The 15,291-nt window shown below is 40.2% G+C and overlaps 1 protein-coding gene and 1 long non-coding RNA gene across 16 annotated transcripts in view; one reads left to right on the top strand and one right to left on the bottom strand.

The window, feature by feature from the left end:
• Positions 1–696: 696 nt before the first annotated feature.
• Positions 697–3,414, bottom strand: LOC140002540 (uncharacterized). Its single transcript, XR_011809347.1, has 3 exons — positions 2,965–3,414; positions 1,903–2,060; positions 697–847 (listed from the first exon to the last, which is right to left on the bottom strand). It is a non-coding gene; the product is annotated as an uncharacterized lncRNA (long non-coding RNA).
• A 10,816-nt stretch (positions 3,415–14,230) lies between these two features.
• The window catches only part of HECTD1 (HECT domain E3 ubiquitin protein ligase 1), a 62,323-nt gene continuing 61,262 nt past the window's right edge, over positions 14,231–15,291 (top strand). For 5 of the 15 annotated variants that reach the window (XM_027458550.3, XM_072038924.1, XM_027458549.3 and 2 more), the window contains exon 1: positions 14,847–15,017. The gene's annotated coding sequence lies outside the window, so the exon portion shown is untranslated. Of the gene's footprint in view, positions 14,489–14,845; positions 15,018–15,291 lie in introns of those variants that run through there. The other 10 variants (XM_072038923.1, XM_005020614.6, XM_027458556.3 and 7 more) reach the window with 4 other exon arrangements.

Here is a 15,291-nt window from a genome sequence, read left to right as displayed (position 1 = left end):
CTGAACCTTTTGCCACCAAATTTACCTGAAATGCAGTTAGAGGAATAAAAAAAAAAAAAAAAAAAAAAAAAAATCCTATAGGAGAAGTCAGGCTTTCTTTTATGATACTTCATCATCAAGTATATTTATCAAGTGAGCAAGGATGGCACTGGGAGATGAAGAGAAGTAATAGCAAAAATGCAAGTAAATGTTTTTTTTTTCACATTGAATCTGAGACAAAATATGATCTAGCTACAGCTTGCTACTTCCTTGCAGCAGCAAACAAATGTGCTTATCCACTTTGTTTACCACTGCAGCCATGATTTTAAAACAGCCATCTTGCTCAAGCTGTATCTATTTTGGTTCTGTTACTGTGAACAGCTCTGCCTGATGTATAACTGGCTAAACAATGCTATTGTTTAACATTTATGTTTTCCTTGAATGCAACTAGAGGAACATGGAAAAAAACTCACTCAGTTGGCTTAGTTTAAGCCTGTGCTGGTCTGCAGAATAGCCAGATGTGACTTGTCAAGTGGTGAAGTGTTTAATTGTTGGGGAGTCAAATGACTTGATCGTGGTTGGAGGGAGGGTACACTTACTGTTCATTCCATATTCCTCCTAGTTCCACACTGAGGCCAACAAATCTGGGAACACTTCATTTTTGTAAAACAAGAACTTCCAAGCTGATTGGAAAGAAACTCAAGAATGTGTAATTTTTGGTTTGAGCCGCAAGTGATCTTTAGTTCTAGGCTCCCTCTAAAACATACAGTAGGTATAGATACATACAGACCCTCAGGGCTTCAAAGATTTGCAGTCCTGATTTTCCCATGTAGATCTGGGGCCATGGCATAAAGGCCATGCATGCATCCTGTAGGTGCAAAGAAGAAAGATAATCAGTAAGTTTGGTATGAACTACTATAGTCATCCTCTGCATCTGAAGGCAACTGAACCTGGGCAAGCTGAGTGAATACCCTTTTACCCAGGTGGGTAATTGCCTACCTTTCTGATAGGTTTCTTTATGAACCTACTCACAAAGCTCTCTTTGCCATAATGCAGGCATGGCTCTCTCTCTCCTTTCCGCCCCTCAGAGCAGTAGTTTAAACCTGTTGCTGCATGCACACTTATCCACTCAGTGTCCTGCTCAGTTTTGTGCATTTCCAACAACATGCCAAACCATGAACTGAAATGATTTAGGATAAACAGTAATTTGTAAAAACTCCTGAAGCTTTGCTACCCGAAACAGAAGTGGAAATGATGTTGGACTTGCTGACTATAGAGCAGAGCGACTTTTGAAGCAGACAGGGAAGACTAATCTGAGAGCAGAAAAGTGAAAAGGAAACAGGAACTTACCTTGTTTGTCAAGCGTGAAATGAACGGTATGGCTACAACACTTCTGTGTATAACAGACCACCTTTGTGTACTTATGTGAGAATTTTTTCCATTCTATAAGTTGGCCAGAAAGTCTTTGATCCATAAGTGAGAGGAGACACACCAGCTCTTAACGTGCCTGCTGCTGCCTTTGGGAAGGGGTTTCCTAGGCTGTAGGATGGCTTGGCTGAGTGAACTTCACAGCCAATGATCAGGCTTCAAAACCATATTGTTCACTAGCTTGTTCCAGACATTAACTTGAAGAATGGTTTCTGGTGCCATGTTTTTCTCCTTCAGGAGGTAATGAGTATATCAACTGTAAGGGACTGTGTATCAGCTGTAGGGGATTCTCTCTGACTCTAGGTTTGTAAAGCTGTACCTAAACTACAAATAATGCCCCAAAACAAGTGAATCTCGTTTACCTTTTCTGTATCTAATGTACTTATAATAAGTGCAAGAACTGAGCAAACAAGTAAGCGTTTCAGGAAGTTTTTTGTTCATGCTAGTATCCCAGAACCACATAAAACTCAGATCTTCTCTGGCAATGTTCCTTACCTTCAGATAGCCAACACCCAGCTGTGGCTTGCAGAGCAACTTCTGCTCAGTACAATTGCTGGAGTGCAACATGCTCCGGACAAGTGAGGCAAGAGAGATTTCTGTGAAGACGAAGCAGGCCATTGGGAAAAGCAGCAGGGAAGGAGCAACTACAAAGGCTGCAGAGGAAGCAACAATGTTGTTGAGAGACTATTTTTCAAATCAAATGAATGCTAAAGGATAGGACAGAGGAAGAAAGCGGGAATCAGAACAAAGGATAACAATACACGCTACTATGGCATGTATAGTGAGAGAAAGAAGAAATAGTAATTGAATCAGTTGCCTAGTAGATTCATTCCTTCAAAATGGCTTATGCAAGATAAACTGTCATGTCACCCAATTGTCAATGCAGCAGTATGTCAGAAACTCTCCTGCCAATTCTTAGAAAAGGACACTTACTTAAATTCTCAGCAATGACTGTCACACAGGCATTCACTTGCATTCTGACAATCAGTCCCACGTATCCTAGTTTCACCCACTATGCCAGAACAGGAGAGCATTCTTAGGGCTAGGCTAGGGGATTCTTTATGGCAAGAGCTAGTTTACCCCCCGGGTTTGTGGGTTTGTTTAAGTTGCCACAAAGATATTTGTGCTCTCACATTAAGATGATTGTTTGACTTCACCTGTTCTTTTTTTTTTTTTTTTTTTTTTTTTTTTTCTGGTGACTCACATTACTGATGAGAACACTCACCAGAGTGTGTGATGTGATGAACCAGACTAAATCCCAGAATCTCAATGTTTACTAGTCTCAGCTCTTTCATAGCTTAATAGTTGACTGGAATCCTATTTTACATGTGAACCTACTCAGATTTGTAACATTCCCATAATTTTCTGATTTATTAGCTCTGTTTATTCTGTTTTGTAGTGTCCATTATTTGTAATCAGGAAATAAAGAGACTTCCAACCAGCCACGTAAATCAAAACAGAATACTTCATAATGTGCGGCACAGGATGATGTAAGTCAGTTACTTTATTGTAAGAAGTAATGTAAAGTTACTTGCATGTAATACCAGGGATCTATACCTGTTAACCAAATATGCAAAGCAGACTCAAATCAATCATATTCTCTCTGGTCTCAAAGCAAACCATGACAACCACCAGAGCAATGACAGGAACTTCATTGGAAAGCAGTGCCTGTTCCACAAAAAAAAAAAAAAAAATATATATATATATATATATAAATAATAGTATGCGAAGTATGAAGACAAGTTTGAAAAGCATGTAACTAATCAACTGCAACAGCAGACGCTAACTCTAGTTTTCATTGTCTTCTGTCTTGAGTATTGGTTACAACATCCATGCACACACACTTGATGTTTTCATTAAAAGGTTTTGAAATTACTTATGGAGGAGTTGCATGTTGCAAAATTTTTGCCACTCTTCTTAAATGAGGACTTTAACCTAGGAAATTCTTTGAAAAATGAAGGCCATTTCAGACGGTTTTAAAAGACTAGAAAGAATCCAAAGAGTGTTGTGAAGTGCTTGTCATTGTTTGGTGGCAAATAAGCTTTTCTAGGGCAGGTAGATGAGAACTGAGTGCACTTACTAGTTCCTGCTTACTGTAATCCCTGGGGAACTGCCAGCTGTCTAATTGCTGGCAGCAGCTCAGTTCCTTCAGGGCAGGGAAGAGAGGGTAAATACCTTTAGTCTTCAATTATAGCTTCTTCTTACTCCCCTGTTCTGAAGAAATTTAAGCTGCTGATAACACAGTCTGCACAAACTAGGGCCTAAGAGGGGAACTGATTTTGAAAAGCACAAATAAATGTGCATGTTCCCCTTTTTTGGGAGAGAGAGGAAATAGAAACAAATCACAGAGGTGTAAGAAAACACATTTTGTGAAGACTGAGCATTGCTGTGCTCTTGCATGCTTCCCCTCCATCTGAAAGGGTCTAAATTATTGGGAAAGTGACAGCTGCATCACTTCTTATAGTAATATATCAAGGCCATAGGGACTGTTGTCGTGCAAAGAAAATAGTTGTTGCACAAGTTATCTGGTTAAGAAGTGCTCCAGTTGCTTAGTAGCAAATGCTATCTAGAAACCAAAGCCTCTGGATTCATTGATAGTCACACCAACATCAGCAAATTGACCCTGAAAACAAAACCTTTCCAAAGTAGAATGGCTGAGCTTTTACGTTTGTTTTCTTATTTATAAATCAAGATTATTCTGTTAGCTGAGCTAAGATTCAGTGATGTTGACTCCCACTGACCAGACCACTAGAATGGTAAATAAGTATTCTGAGAAAAAAAACATAATTTCCAAAAAAACTAATAGCAATTTGATAAGATTACTTGTAAAACAGAGAAATAATAGAAGCAGTAAAACAAGGAATAATACTACAATACTAGCCAGGTACCAAAACCTATTACATGTACAGCCCACAAAATCAGAAACGAAAGGAGAACGTGAAAAGAAAGCAGAGGACATACCTACTGTACAGAAGGGCACTCTGATGCTTTGTGACTTTATGCGGCTTTCTCTCTAAGTAAAGTCACAGCTGGACCTGTTCTCACCAGTCACTCAGTGAGTGATGGCAGCTATTTCAGGTGGGTGTCTCTTTTGTAAAAGGAAACGCTGGTAAAATAAATTGTATTAAGGTGCTACACATGACACTCAATTGCCACATTTCTGATATAATATATACTATATAGTATATCACTAATATAATATATCACTATATACCAATACGTAAAGTGCTCACGCACACTAAGTGCACACTAAGAGCATTTTTTCCTGGGTTGCTTCAGGTCTAAAATCACTCTACTCCATTTCATGTTCCAAATAGAATCAAAAAGACTGATGTGCAGAAGATGAGATACTTTGGTGAAATGGAAGTTATAATAACTCATATTTTAAACATTTTCTCAGGTATTTGTTGTATCAGATTAGTCACTGATATTGCTTGGTTTCCAAGCTGAAAGGGGCTGATCTGAACTTTGCCATGAGGCAGAGCTTTAGATTATCCTACAAAGAGCATTTTGATCTAGTGGTCTTGAAAGCTGAAAATGACAGCCTGAGGAACACTTCAGCATGATTTAAATGAAATTCAAACGTTTTGGTAGCTAAACCTTAAATTAAAATATGGGAATTTTCTGGAACTTCAAGTTACTTTGCATGTAAACACTAGTTTGGAATGAAAAAGGGAGGAAGGGAGGAAAGAAGATTGGACAGACTGCAAAGGCAAATGTTGAACGTACAGCAGATTGGATTTAGACATGCAGAGTTCCTGAAAGAAATAGCAGAGGGGGATAATTTCCAGAAATGTTATATCATCAGTATTGAAGTGGTTTAGATTTTTGGAGACGCATTTGCAACAACCTATCAGGTAAATACAGCCTGCACTGCTACTCCCAGGCCTGAAGGTACTGTATGGAATAACTGAGTGATTATCCTGCCCCTAGACGAGAGGAAGAAGCCTGTGGGTTTGGTGGCAGATGAAACTTCTACTTAAGTGTGCCTGTGAGACAGAGGAAGTACTTTGATGGTCCTGCCTTCTTCCTATCAGTTCTGCCTGATCTTAACAAAAGAAGTTTACGTGTAGGATGTGTCTGTCATTTGAAGGATGATGAGGGAAAGATTTGTTTCAAGGATGGAAAATCCAAGGAATCATTTTCTCCATATAGTTTATCACTTTGGAGGAGAACTCCTTAAGGCATTGCAGATGTGTTTCCTTAAAAAAATCTTTTAAACTTCTGTGGAAACTCTACTCCAAAAAGAGAGTTGGATTTCTTGGTGTGGGGTATTTGAAAAGCTCTTTCAAGGGTGTGGTGCAGTAGGTGTTGCTACAATCCCAGAAATGCTCCACATCTGAGGTGGACGGGCCTGGGAGAAAATATGTTTTATCAGTCAGGATTGCTCTTAAGAGTGACTGTGCCAAATAGGTCTACCAACAGAGATTGCCTGAAAGGAAACCCAGCAACACCACTGTGGAACAATACTAAAAGTATCATTTTGATTTACATAATTTCTACCAATACAATTTGTCCAAATATTTAATCCCATTTGCCAGTCTTACCTATAACTGTCTTTAAGGCCATCAGATAAAGAAAATCCTCAATGCCGACTTGTTCAACACAGCTACATATTTCACAGTCAGTAGTCCAAGATATATCAGTGTTGAGTCCCAAGTTTTGCATGATTTTATAGTCTGCCATTCTATGTTTTTTTTTTGTTTGTTTTTTGTTTTTTATAAATAATAACTTGTATAGACAGAACTGCTTTTACTATTAATTAATAGGTTTGCTTTCAGTTCCCATTTGTGATTTGAGCATACTCTAATAGAGTAACACAGCAGGCATCACTGAGCTAAAAGAGGAAGTGTCAGCACATAGGAGCGCTGCGTTGGCTTCTGCTCGTGGAAGAAAGCTGTTAAATCTGCTATAGAAGGGGGTGGGGAATTAACCAACTCCAAATTAGCAGAGTCAGCACCACCTTATATAGAATTCAGGCATTTCAGGAGTTAACAACCACATACTAACCGAGGATGTCCAATATTTTGAAGATAAACATGCAATGTACTTCACTGTACAGTCCTAATGAACTACTTTGAGACATCCTGCATGTAGGATGTGTTGTAACAGTGCCAGCATTTTCCAATCCTCTGGTTTTGGAATGTCCCCAAAAGTGGTCAAGTGTCATTTGCAGATTGTAGTTGATAAGTGTACAAACTATTTTCCATATTTTGTTGCATAACTGAAGCAGTGCATAACTGAAGCAGGCATTCAAGGTGTTTAAAACTGCTGTGTTAGAGCAAATAATCCCATGATAGGTATGGAGTACTACTGGAAGAAGATAGTAGAGAGTCAGACATCCTGCTTAAAGGACAGAGAACGTTGTGTATCACTTTACAGTTATGGATGTTTTGGTGCTTGAATCTTCTAAATGTTTGAGGAGGGTTCAGTTCCAGGATCCTGTTTCTTACTGTCATTGTTAATTGAGATGAAGACGAAAAGAAGATGGGGCTACAATCTTGAAGTCTGTCATTATCTTTATTATTTAAAACAGGATATCCTGTTGCTACAGCATAGTTCTTGCTGAAGTATACATGAATTGCCTGACTGAATACAGAAGTCTCATCTTCCTCACCTATCACCATGAGAAGAAATCTCTGACTTTCAAATGTGCTTATGGGCTAACTTCTGCCCACAGTTACATGTACAAACACCTACAGAATTATTCTTGAATTTCACATATCAGTGGGATACTACACTGTGATGGAAGGTGCAATTTACCTCTAAATATCTGTCTTAAGGCTGCTTTCTGAGTCTACCTGCTTGAGATAACCTGCAAGTATATTTGTATATAACTTCCATGTCCAGTAATCAGGTCTTTTTTCAGAACATTGCTTATTGCTTTCCCATAGAATTACTAATAATATTAAACGTTGAGCAACCTTACTAAGCAGAGGCACCAGCCCTGCCTGTGAGACTGGATTGGAATCTGGCTTTGATTTTTTATCTATGTTTCCCAATAGGGAAAGAAGCTCTGACTTGGTGTAAAGCTGGAAAGGCTAGCTCCTTCCTAGCTGTGTTCCCCTTCTTTCCAGTACAGGGACCAAATCTTTCCCTCTGGGTATATCCTCATTGTCTTGGTGAATCATCCCTGGGCTGGGAGATGCAGGCTGGCTTACATCCATCCATGCTCTGTATGGAATGCAGATGCAGATTAGCTTCTTGTTTCCTCTTGGCTTTCTTTGCACAAGGTGAAGAGTTAGTTCAATGTAGTCGGGAGACCACTAACATGTAGAAGTCGGGGTTTGGGACTTTAGAATTAAACTACTAAATGGCTTATCAGTATGGACAATATTGCCCCATGATCCCTTTTGTATCCTTTCACTAAATTTTCTATCTGGGGTGGAAACTTCTTTTGTCACACATGTGCAGGAATGCTTAAATCTTAGTTGAGGCCTATTGATCATTATGATATTAAACATTTCCACCAGTGACACTGATTCTCCACTAGCAAATACCCAGGAATCAGTAGCATAAGACTGAGCAGCTCCAGGCTATTCCTTCTGCCATCAGGGTCAGAACCGGGACTAGGACATAGACCAGTCATTGTAGTCAAGCAGCTGTAATTACATACATGAAAAACTAGTGCAAAAATGAGGTAGACAAATGCTTCTAACAACAGTAACCGCTGACATTATAAATGAGACACAGTATGAAGACACCTTGTAAGCAGGTAACATTTCTCTGTCAGAATAACTCTGCTTCATACTCCCTAAAACTAGATTGCAAGGGGCAATCTAAATGTTTTTCTTCTTGAAATACAAGCAGAAATTCTACAAAATTACTGTCAACTCTTTGTACTCTTTAAATTTGTAATTTGCTGTTCCTCAAATGATCGATGAAAAGCCATATTGTTGATTAAAAAGCTATCATATAACACAACCTTTGGTGAACAAATCTTTTGTTGGAGATAGGCTAGAACCAAAATGTTGAGTTTAAGTGCTCCAAAGAGTTTCATCTTAAAACATCAAGCCAGATAAGAATCTTTTTAAAAACTTGGTATTTCTGGAAACTAGGTTCAGCTAAACTTTTTTAATAGGTGCTAGTCTTTGAGCCAAATTGTGGGCTGGGTCAAACTGGGAAGGTCTTACTGACTTCAGTAGAACAGCATTTCTTTACAAAATAATTTGGCCTGCTGCTTTTAAGGCTGGCACTCTGTGTAGAAGCTGGGTAGAGTACATTCTTGCTTTGATGCAGGCTCAGACACACAATACACAGTCATTTTAATAAGTTACCTGTGTCCACTGAGATCAGTGTTCACAGAGAAATTTATATGAATGGCAAGATCCCAACGAGCTAATGTTTTACAGAATAAAAATATAATTAATTACATAGAAACAACAGTAAAAGCATGCACAAAATGCTTGCCTAATAAAACAATGCTGGTGTCTGACCATAAATAGCTAAGAATTAGTGAAAAAAGGACACTGACAGAAAAAGCTTAGTCACAGAAACTTGGGGCAGACATCGGATCAGAACTACTTTATATCTAGCTTCTTTTTGGGGGTATTGGTGCTGAGTACACAAGAACTGAAATGCAAAATTCTATGCAGTAGCTGGAATAACTTTGTGTCCTGCTCACTGAAATCCCATCTTTCTGGTGTGAGTCAATTGGTTGCCAAAAGGTAGGGTACAAAAAGAAAAATGGGTATGAATCATTTACCGTGTGCGACTCACTCACTCATCATGTGGGTCTTTGAATTCCTAAGGAGGTAAAACACGGGTGATGAAACTTGTAAGCGGTAGATCAGTAACCATGCATTATATGTCTTAAAAACTAAGTATACTTTCCATCTTCATTATGCTTAAGTTGTGCTAGATAAGTAAGTGAAAGCTCTTAGGAGAATAATTTGATATCAACACTAATTTTCTCTTATGACTGCTTATGTATTTTCCAATTTTCCTACAGACTTGCAGCTCTGCCACAAAGCTCTCTACTATCAGATCAAAAATGTTCTCTTTAATTGGCTCGAGTCACAGTTTGAAACGTAGTTAGAATGGGAAACATTTTTGAGTCTTCACTGCAGTATGTCCACTTTTTCCTTCTGCTGCACGTGCTGTTTAAGCCAATACAGACCTGGTATAAACACACCTGAGATGTAAAAGCTTTCTCATTCAAAATATGCTCCTTCTAAGGTTTTTTTTTTTTTTTTTTTTTTTTTTTTTCTAAACAGGAACATATTATTATTATTATTGTTATTATTATTATTTATGTCTTGAGAAGGGTTGTGTTTTTTAATCCTTTTCCTTATATTCTAGTTTGCCATTCCACACAATAGAATGAATTTCAGGTCTCTGAGTTTGTTTGTTGTTGTTGTTGTTTCTTTCTTTCTCTCTTTTTAAAAATCTTTGCATTAAGGAAGTTCAGAAAAAATGAGAGACCAGCAAAGGAAGTCCAAAGTAAAGAAAATAGGAGAGAGACCCCCAGCAGCATTTGCTGCATTCACTCACAGCTGGCAAAGAAGAAAACCTGGCCCTGTCAAAGTTCATAAAACCATAGAACAGTTTGGGTTGGAAGGGACCCATAAGGACCACCCAGTTCCCACCCCCCTTGTTTAATCTTTCTAACACAATTCTGAATAAGGTCATTTCATCACTTCTGACAAGGATTCAAGTTGCATGAATGGCAGCTTTCCTATAAACCAAACAGTCCAAAGTTTAATTGAACTTGTAGAGTGCACAGATTATCTTTCCAAAAGAATACACCATTACCAAATTACAGAACTTTCTCATTTTTCCCTAGGGCCCCCCAATAGGGCAAGCAAGTTTTAGTATTTCATTAGTAAACAGTAATTTATTTTTTTTTTTCATTCTGTCTCAAGTGCCATAGGCCAGTGCTAACATTGAACATTGACATGTTCCAACATAATATTAAGTTAATTTTTCCCAGTCTGAATGAAGAATGTAGCACTTACCAGTTAGCAACTAATCCAGTAATTCAGGTTTTAGAAGTTTCAGATTTTTTTTTTTTCCTTTTTGCGTGCTAAGACATTTTACAGTGGTGGTGAATAGGGCATCATTTCATTACAAGAACAGTAAAAGGCATTAATAAGCTTTTAAGTCAGTAAAAATTACACTTTCCAATACAACTGTAAGTAACCATGGGCTATTAATCCACAGATATGAAACATTTGTTTGATGATTAAAATACCTTATTCTTATTGTACATCGCCTCATCAGCAAAGAACATTGAAATTGATTTATAATACTTCATTTGTACTTTGGGAGCCACATCAAATTCTTGGTTGGGATTACTTGTATGTTTTACTCACACAGCAGGGGAGTAAAACTAGGAGGAACAAATCTCATCTCTCAGTTTTCTGGTTCCGAATCACAGAATCATGAGTCACAGAAATGATATAATCACAGAATGTGATAATCAGAGAATCAGAGAATGTTATAACCTGGTGTGTGCCACTAGGGACCTTGAGAAATACTCTGATTTGAGGTGCTGAGCTTCCCTTGCACTTGTCTTGGATTTAGACTAATGGCCATTGCGTATGTTACTGGTGGACTGGGTACAGTTACCGCCTGTGATAGATAACCAATGTCTAATTTCTGCCTCACTTTCTCTTTGGCAATCAGAGGTATGAGGGACATGAGTAAGGCAGGCTGTGATAAGGGGTTCCTTCCTATTGTATGTCCACATAAGTGATATAGCTGAGGGTAAACTGAGGCAAAAGGTGATATAAAAAAGTGATACAAAGATTATCCACTTCTTACTCCCTAGACTTGAACACCAAAAAAGTGAATCTATAGAAAAACAAACAAACAAACAAACAAACAAAAAAACAAAAACAGACAAAGCAATAAAAAATCCACATAGGTGAGTTAATTTAAGAAACAGCACTATAATTTATATGTTTTTGAACTACTATTTCATAAAGAAAGAAAAGGTAATACTGGAGTATCTGCAACTTTTTGAAAGCCACGTTCTTCTGTACGTACACATATTTGTTCCCTCGATTCTGAGGATAAGAAACCTTCCAGGAAGTCGAAGCTTTACTGAGGAAGAGTCTAACAAAACGAGCAATGACTCAGCTGGGTGCCTCCATAAACACCCGCATGTCACTCATACATTTATCACGTCAACATTAGTAATATGCTCACCACATCAACATGTGTAATTGCAACACTTGAACGACCAACCAGGCAACCTCTCACATAGTGCTCGTTGCAGCAGATTGCATAAGACTGCACAAAGTAAACACACCGTGCTCTACAGCTGGCAGATAATTGTTCTGTGATTGCCATGCTTTCAGAAGTTGGCACTGAGGTTTGGAAAGTCAAGATGCTGACACTGTGTTTGTGCTCGCTGGACTTGTGCAACAGTGAAGTGGCTGAGAACATGGCAATATAGCAAGATTAAAACAAAAAGCTATCGCCAATTGCATTTTACTCATGGGGGGGAGGGGGGCAAATAATCTTGGAAACAATCTTTTTCACAACATGATTAAGAAGTAAAGTTTAAATAACAAAATTATGTAAAACTAAACCTTGCTTGATACAACAAAGAAGTTTCCGTCCTTTGTAACATCTGAACTTGGTGCTTTGAAATGTGTAGTCAACATTTATTAACTTTTTCTTTAATAGTATAACATTTGTCAAGAATATAAAGTGTGTATGGAAATCACATTTTATTTCTGGAGGAGTAGGACTTTTCAGTGTTTCCTACTACATCATTGTGTGGGTGGCTGAGGAAAAAAAAAGTTAAAGCAAAAGGATAAATAATCTGTGAATAACCTAACTGTTTTGTTTGGCAGGGCACAAAGCTGGCCTTTAGCATAAACTACTCAATTAAATTTGTGGAGGTGTTCAGGGTCTGTTTATGTCACACTCTGATCTATTTACTCCAGAAGAGCGATATTTTTGGAAACATCAACTTGGCATATGCACACAGTTGGGCAGTAAGGCTAACAGAACCAGAAATAACGCTAGGTTCTAGCTTCCATATCAATTAAAAATATGTAAAGGAATCCAAGATATCTTTTTTTGTTTAAATTGTAGGTGTACTTCAGTTTGATTTTGGCAAGAATTTTGTATTTTCTATAACAAAAGACCAATCACTTCTAACTCTAACTGAAGTTTACAATCCTTACTATCACACCATTACATCAACTTTACTTTTTACTTTACTTTTCCTTCTGCCATCAGCTAACTCTATGTAGACAACACCAGCCAAAAAAGTAGTAATAAATATTATTTTTCTTCAAGCTTTAAGTACGTGGAGAAAAAAAAAAAAATCTCTCCTGAGAATGTTTGAGCAAATTCTAGCCAAACATGACTTCTTTTCACGTGGAATAAAAACCTTTTGAGAACAGCCACTATGTCTTCTTGCAGAGTAGCTGTCAAAGCGCGAGCTGAGCTCTGTCACATTTCTCAGAAGCTTTCTGCATCTGAAACTCTCCAGTTCCCAATCCTCACTACCCTTCCATGACATACTTCTCTGTGGTTCATGTGTCCATAATATAATATTATGACAATAGTTGTACTGACAGTCTTTCTGATGAATTTTTAATATTCAGGTAAGTTCACAGCAAAAATGCTGGTCATTAGCCACCGTCTTGCTCTACAAAGGTCAATATATGTTGACCCTCTGTGACCTAGTTACCATTTCACGAAAGTATCCTCAGTCATTTATATGCGGTCTGCTCAAGTGTAGTCATAATAAGGAATTTTCTTTTGTAGTATTAAGACTTAATATAGTAACATGCCTAAGCAACTCAGTGTTCCATAAATGTTAAGACCTTTCTGACTCCAGCATTACTATCTTGTGCGTGGTTGGATTTTTTTTATTTTTTTTTTTATTTTTTTTTTTTTATAAATGAGGAAACAGACATGCAGTGATTAAGGGATTTGGCCAAGGTCGTACATGTGTGTGTCAGCTGGTATTAGAATTTAGGTCATTTTTTAACTGATGAGTAATACATATATTGTACATGTGTGGTGAACTGTAGTTGGTTTTGCAAGTTTCACACAAATTTCAGTGCAAGAGTGAAGCATGTGTTTACTGTTAAAGTTTTCAGTGTTTACAATTAAAAAGTAATACTTGATTGTGGTCTTCAGTAGAAATTTACAACTTTGCTTTAATTGAAACCTATCTTCTTTACAATAAAAAGCAAATTATCATGTGACAGAAGTAGTAAGGTCACACAAAAGATGCGGTTTTCATAAGTTTGGCCTAATTCTGCTGCTGTTTCTATACCAGTGAAAGTGAAAGAAGATCAAGCTTCTAAATTTAAAGACTGCAGACTCAGTCTTCCCAGTGCCTCACGTCCTTAACTTTAAGCATTTAAGTCCTGTTCACCTCTGAAGGACAAACATATATAAAGGATATAGTTGTAAATCTCAGCAGGACTGGTGCAAGTGCCAGTTAAGAGAGGCATAATGCAGTAAGACACAAAGGCTAAGCTGTCTTAGAAATCAGAGACGGAGACAAAGGAACTATTGTTTCTTGTACTGAGAAAAAATGATAGCACGGAAGATAAAACTTTCTAAAGGTGTTATTACAACACCAAACAATAAAAATGTCTGTGTTTGGCAAGTTTTAAACAAGCATGACTGCTATTGCCTTTTTGTTCAATGTGTAGTTTTAGTCTAATTACAGGAAATGTCTATGATGTAGGTAGGAGTGACATTCGAATGTACAATAATCTTATTTACTGTACTTATATTAATAGGCTTAAATTCCTCAGGAAAAACATGTGAGCCTACAGTGAAGGAAATTATTTTATAGATCCTTCACAGTTTCACTCCTTCATTTCAGGTACATGGCAGTTTGCTTCGTTTCCTGAAAATATGCAGAATAACCGTGTAGCTCTTCGCAGCACGTGTCGCGGGGGATCTTCCACCTCAAGAAGAGCCACAACCCAACAGCGTAGCTGAAATTCACTACAAGACAAGGGCAAGTCGCAACTTGTGCTCTGAAGGACCATTACTGCCACGTTTAACCCCACTCCTCGTTGCCACTTGTAATGGAGGCGCTGGATGTGGACCCGAGTGTTTTGGAGAGCGGGCCCTGCGCGGCAGCAGCCTAACAGTAAGTTTTTATGAAGTTAACGAAATTAACGAGAAAAAAAATGGCACGGATGCAAATGTTCTGCAACTGTGAAACAGAAAAGAGGTGGTGGTGGGGAACCAAACAATCCCTGCGCGGCAGGGGAAGGCCAGGCGGGCCTGCGGGCCTCGGCCGAGCGCGGGCAGGCGGCGGGCAGCCCAGCGGGGCCCCGGCTGCCGCTGCTGGCGGCGGGGGGCGGCCGTGCCCGGCAGCAGCCCGGCGGGGGACGGCCCAGCCAGGGGGCCTCGGCGGGGCCGGGCCCGCTCCCGCAGCGCCCCCAGCGGCGGCGCGGCCGGCCCCGGCTCCGGCCCCGGCTCTGGCTCCGGCTCCAGCTCCTCCCCCGGGGCCGCGGCGCGGCCGCCTTCGCCCTCCTCCCCCGCTGCTGAGCCGGGCGGAGCGCCATGGATGCCGCTGCCTGCCGCCTGCGCCGGGGCTCGGGCTGCCGCCGCCTCGCCTGTCCCCCCGCCTCCCCGCGGCGCTGAGGAGGGCGAAGGGGCTCCGGGAGGCCGAGGTGAGCGGCGGGGCCGGGAGAGGGGGGGGTGGCGCCGGGCCGGGTCACCCCGCCAGGCCCGCGGCTCGACGGCAACTCGAGCCCGGCGGCGGGGCCGGGAGGGAGCGGGGCGGGAGGCCCCGGGCCGGGGGGGGGCGGCGGGGCCCGGAGCGAGCCCGGCTGCGAGGGGCGGCGGGAGGGCTGCCGGGCAGGCCGCGGGAAGCCCCCCCTCGGCCGGCCCCGGCCCGGCCCGCCTGGCCCTGCGCAGGCCCCGCCGCGGCCTGGCCCCGCTTCT

This window comes from Anas platyrhynchos, chromosome 5 (assembly GCF_047663525.1).
Source record: "Anas platyrhynchos isolate ZD024472 breed Pekin duck chromosome 5, IASCAAS_PekinDuck_T2T, whole genome shotgun sequence".
Lineage (NCBI taxonomy): Eukaryota > Metazoa > Chordata > Aves > Anseriformes > Anatidae > Anas > Anas platyrhynchos.
The sequence above is the reverse complement of the archived record's forward strand: the minus strand, read 5'-3'. Positions and strand labels throughout refer to the sequence as shown.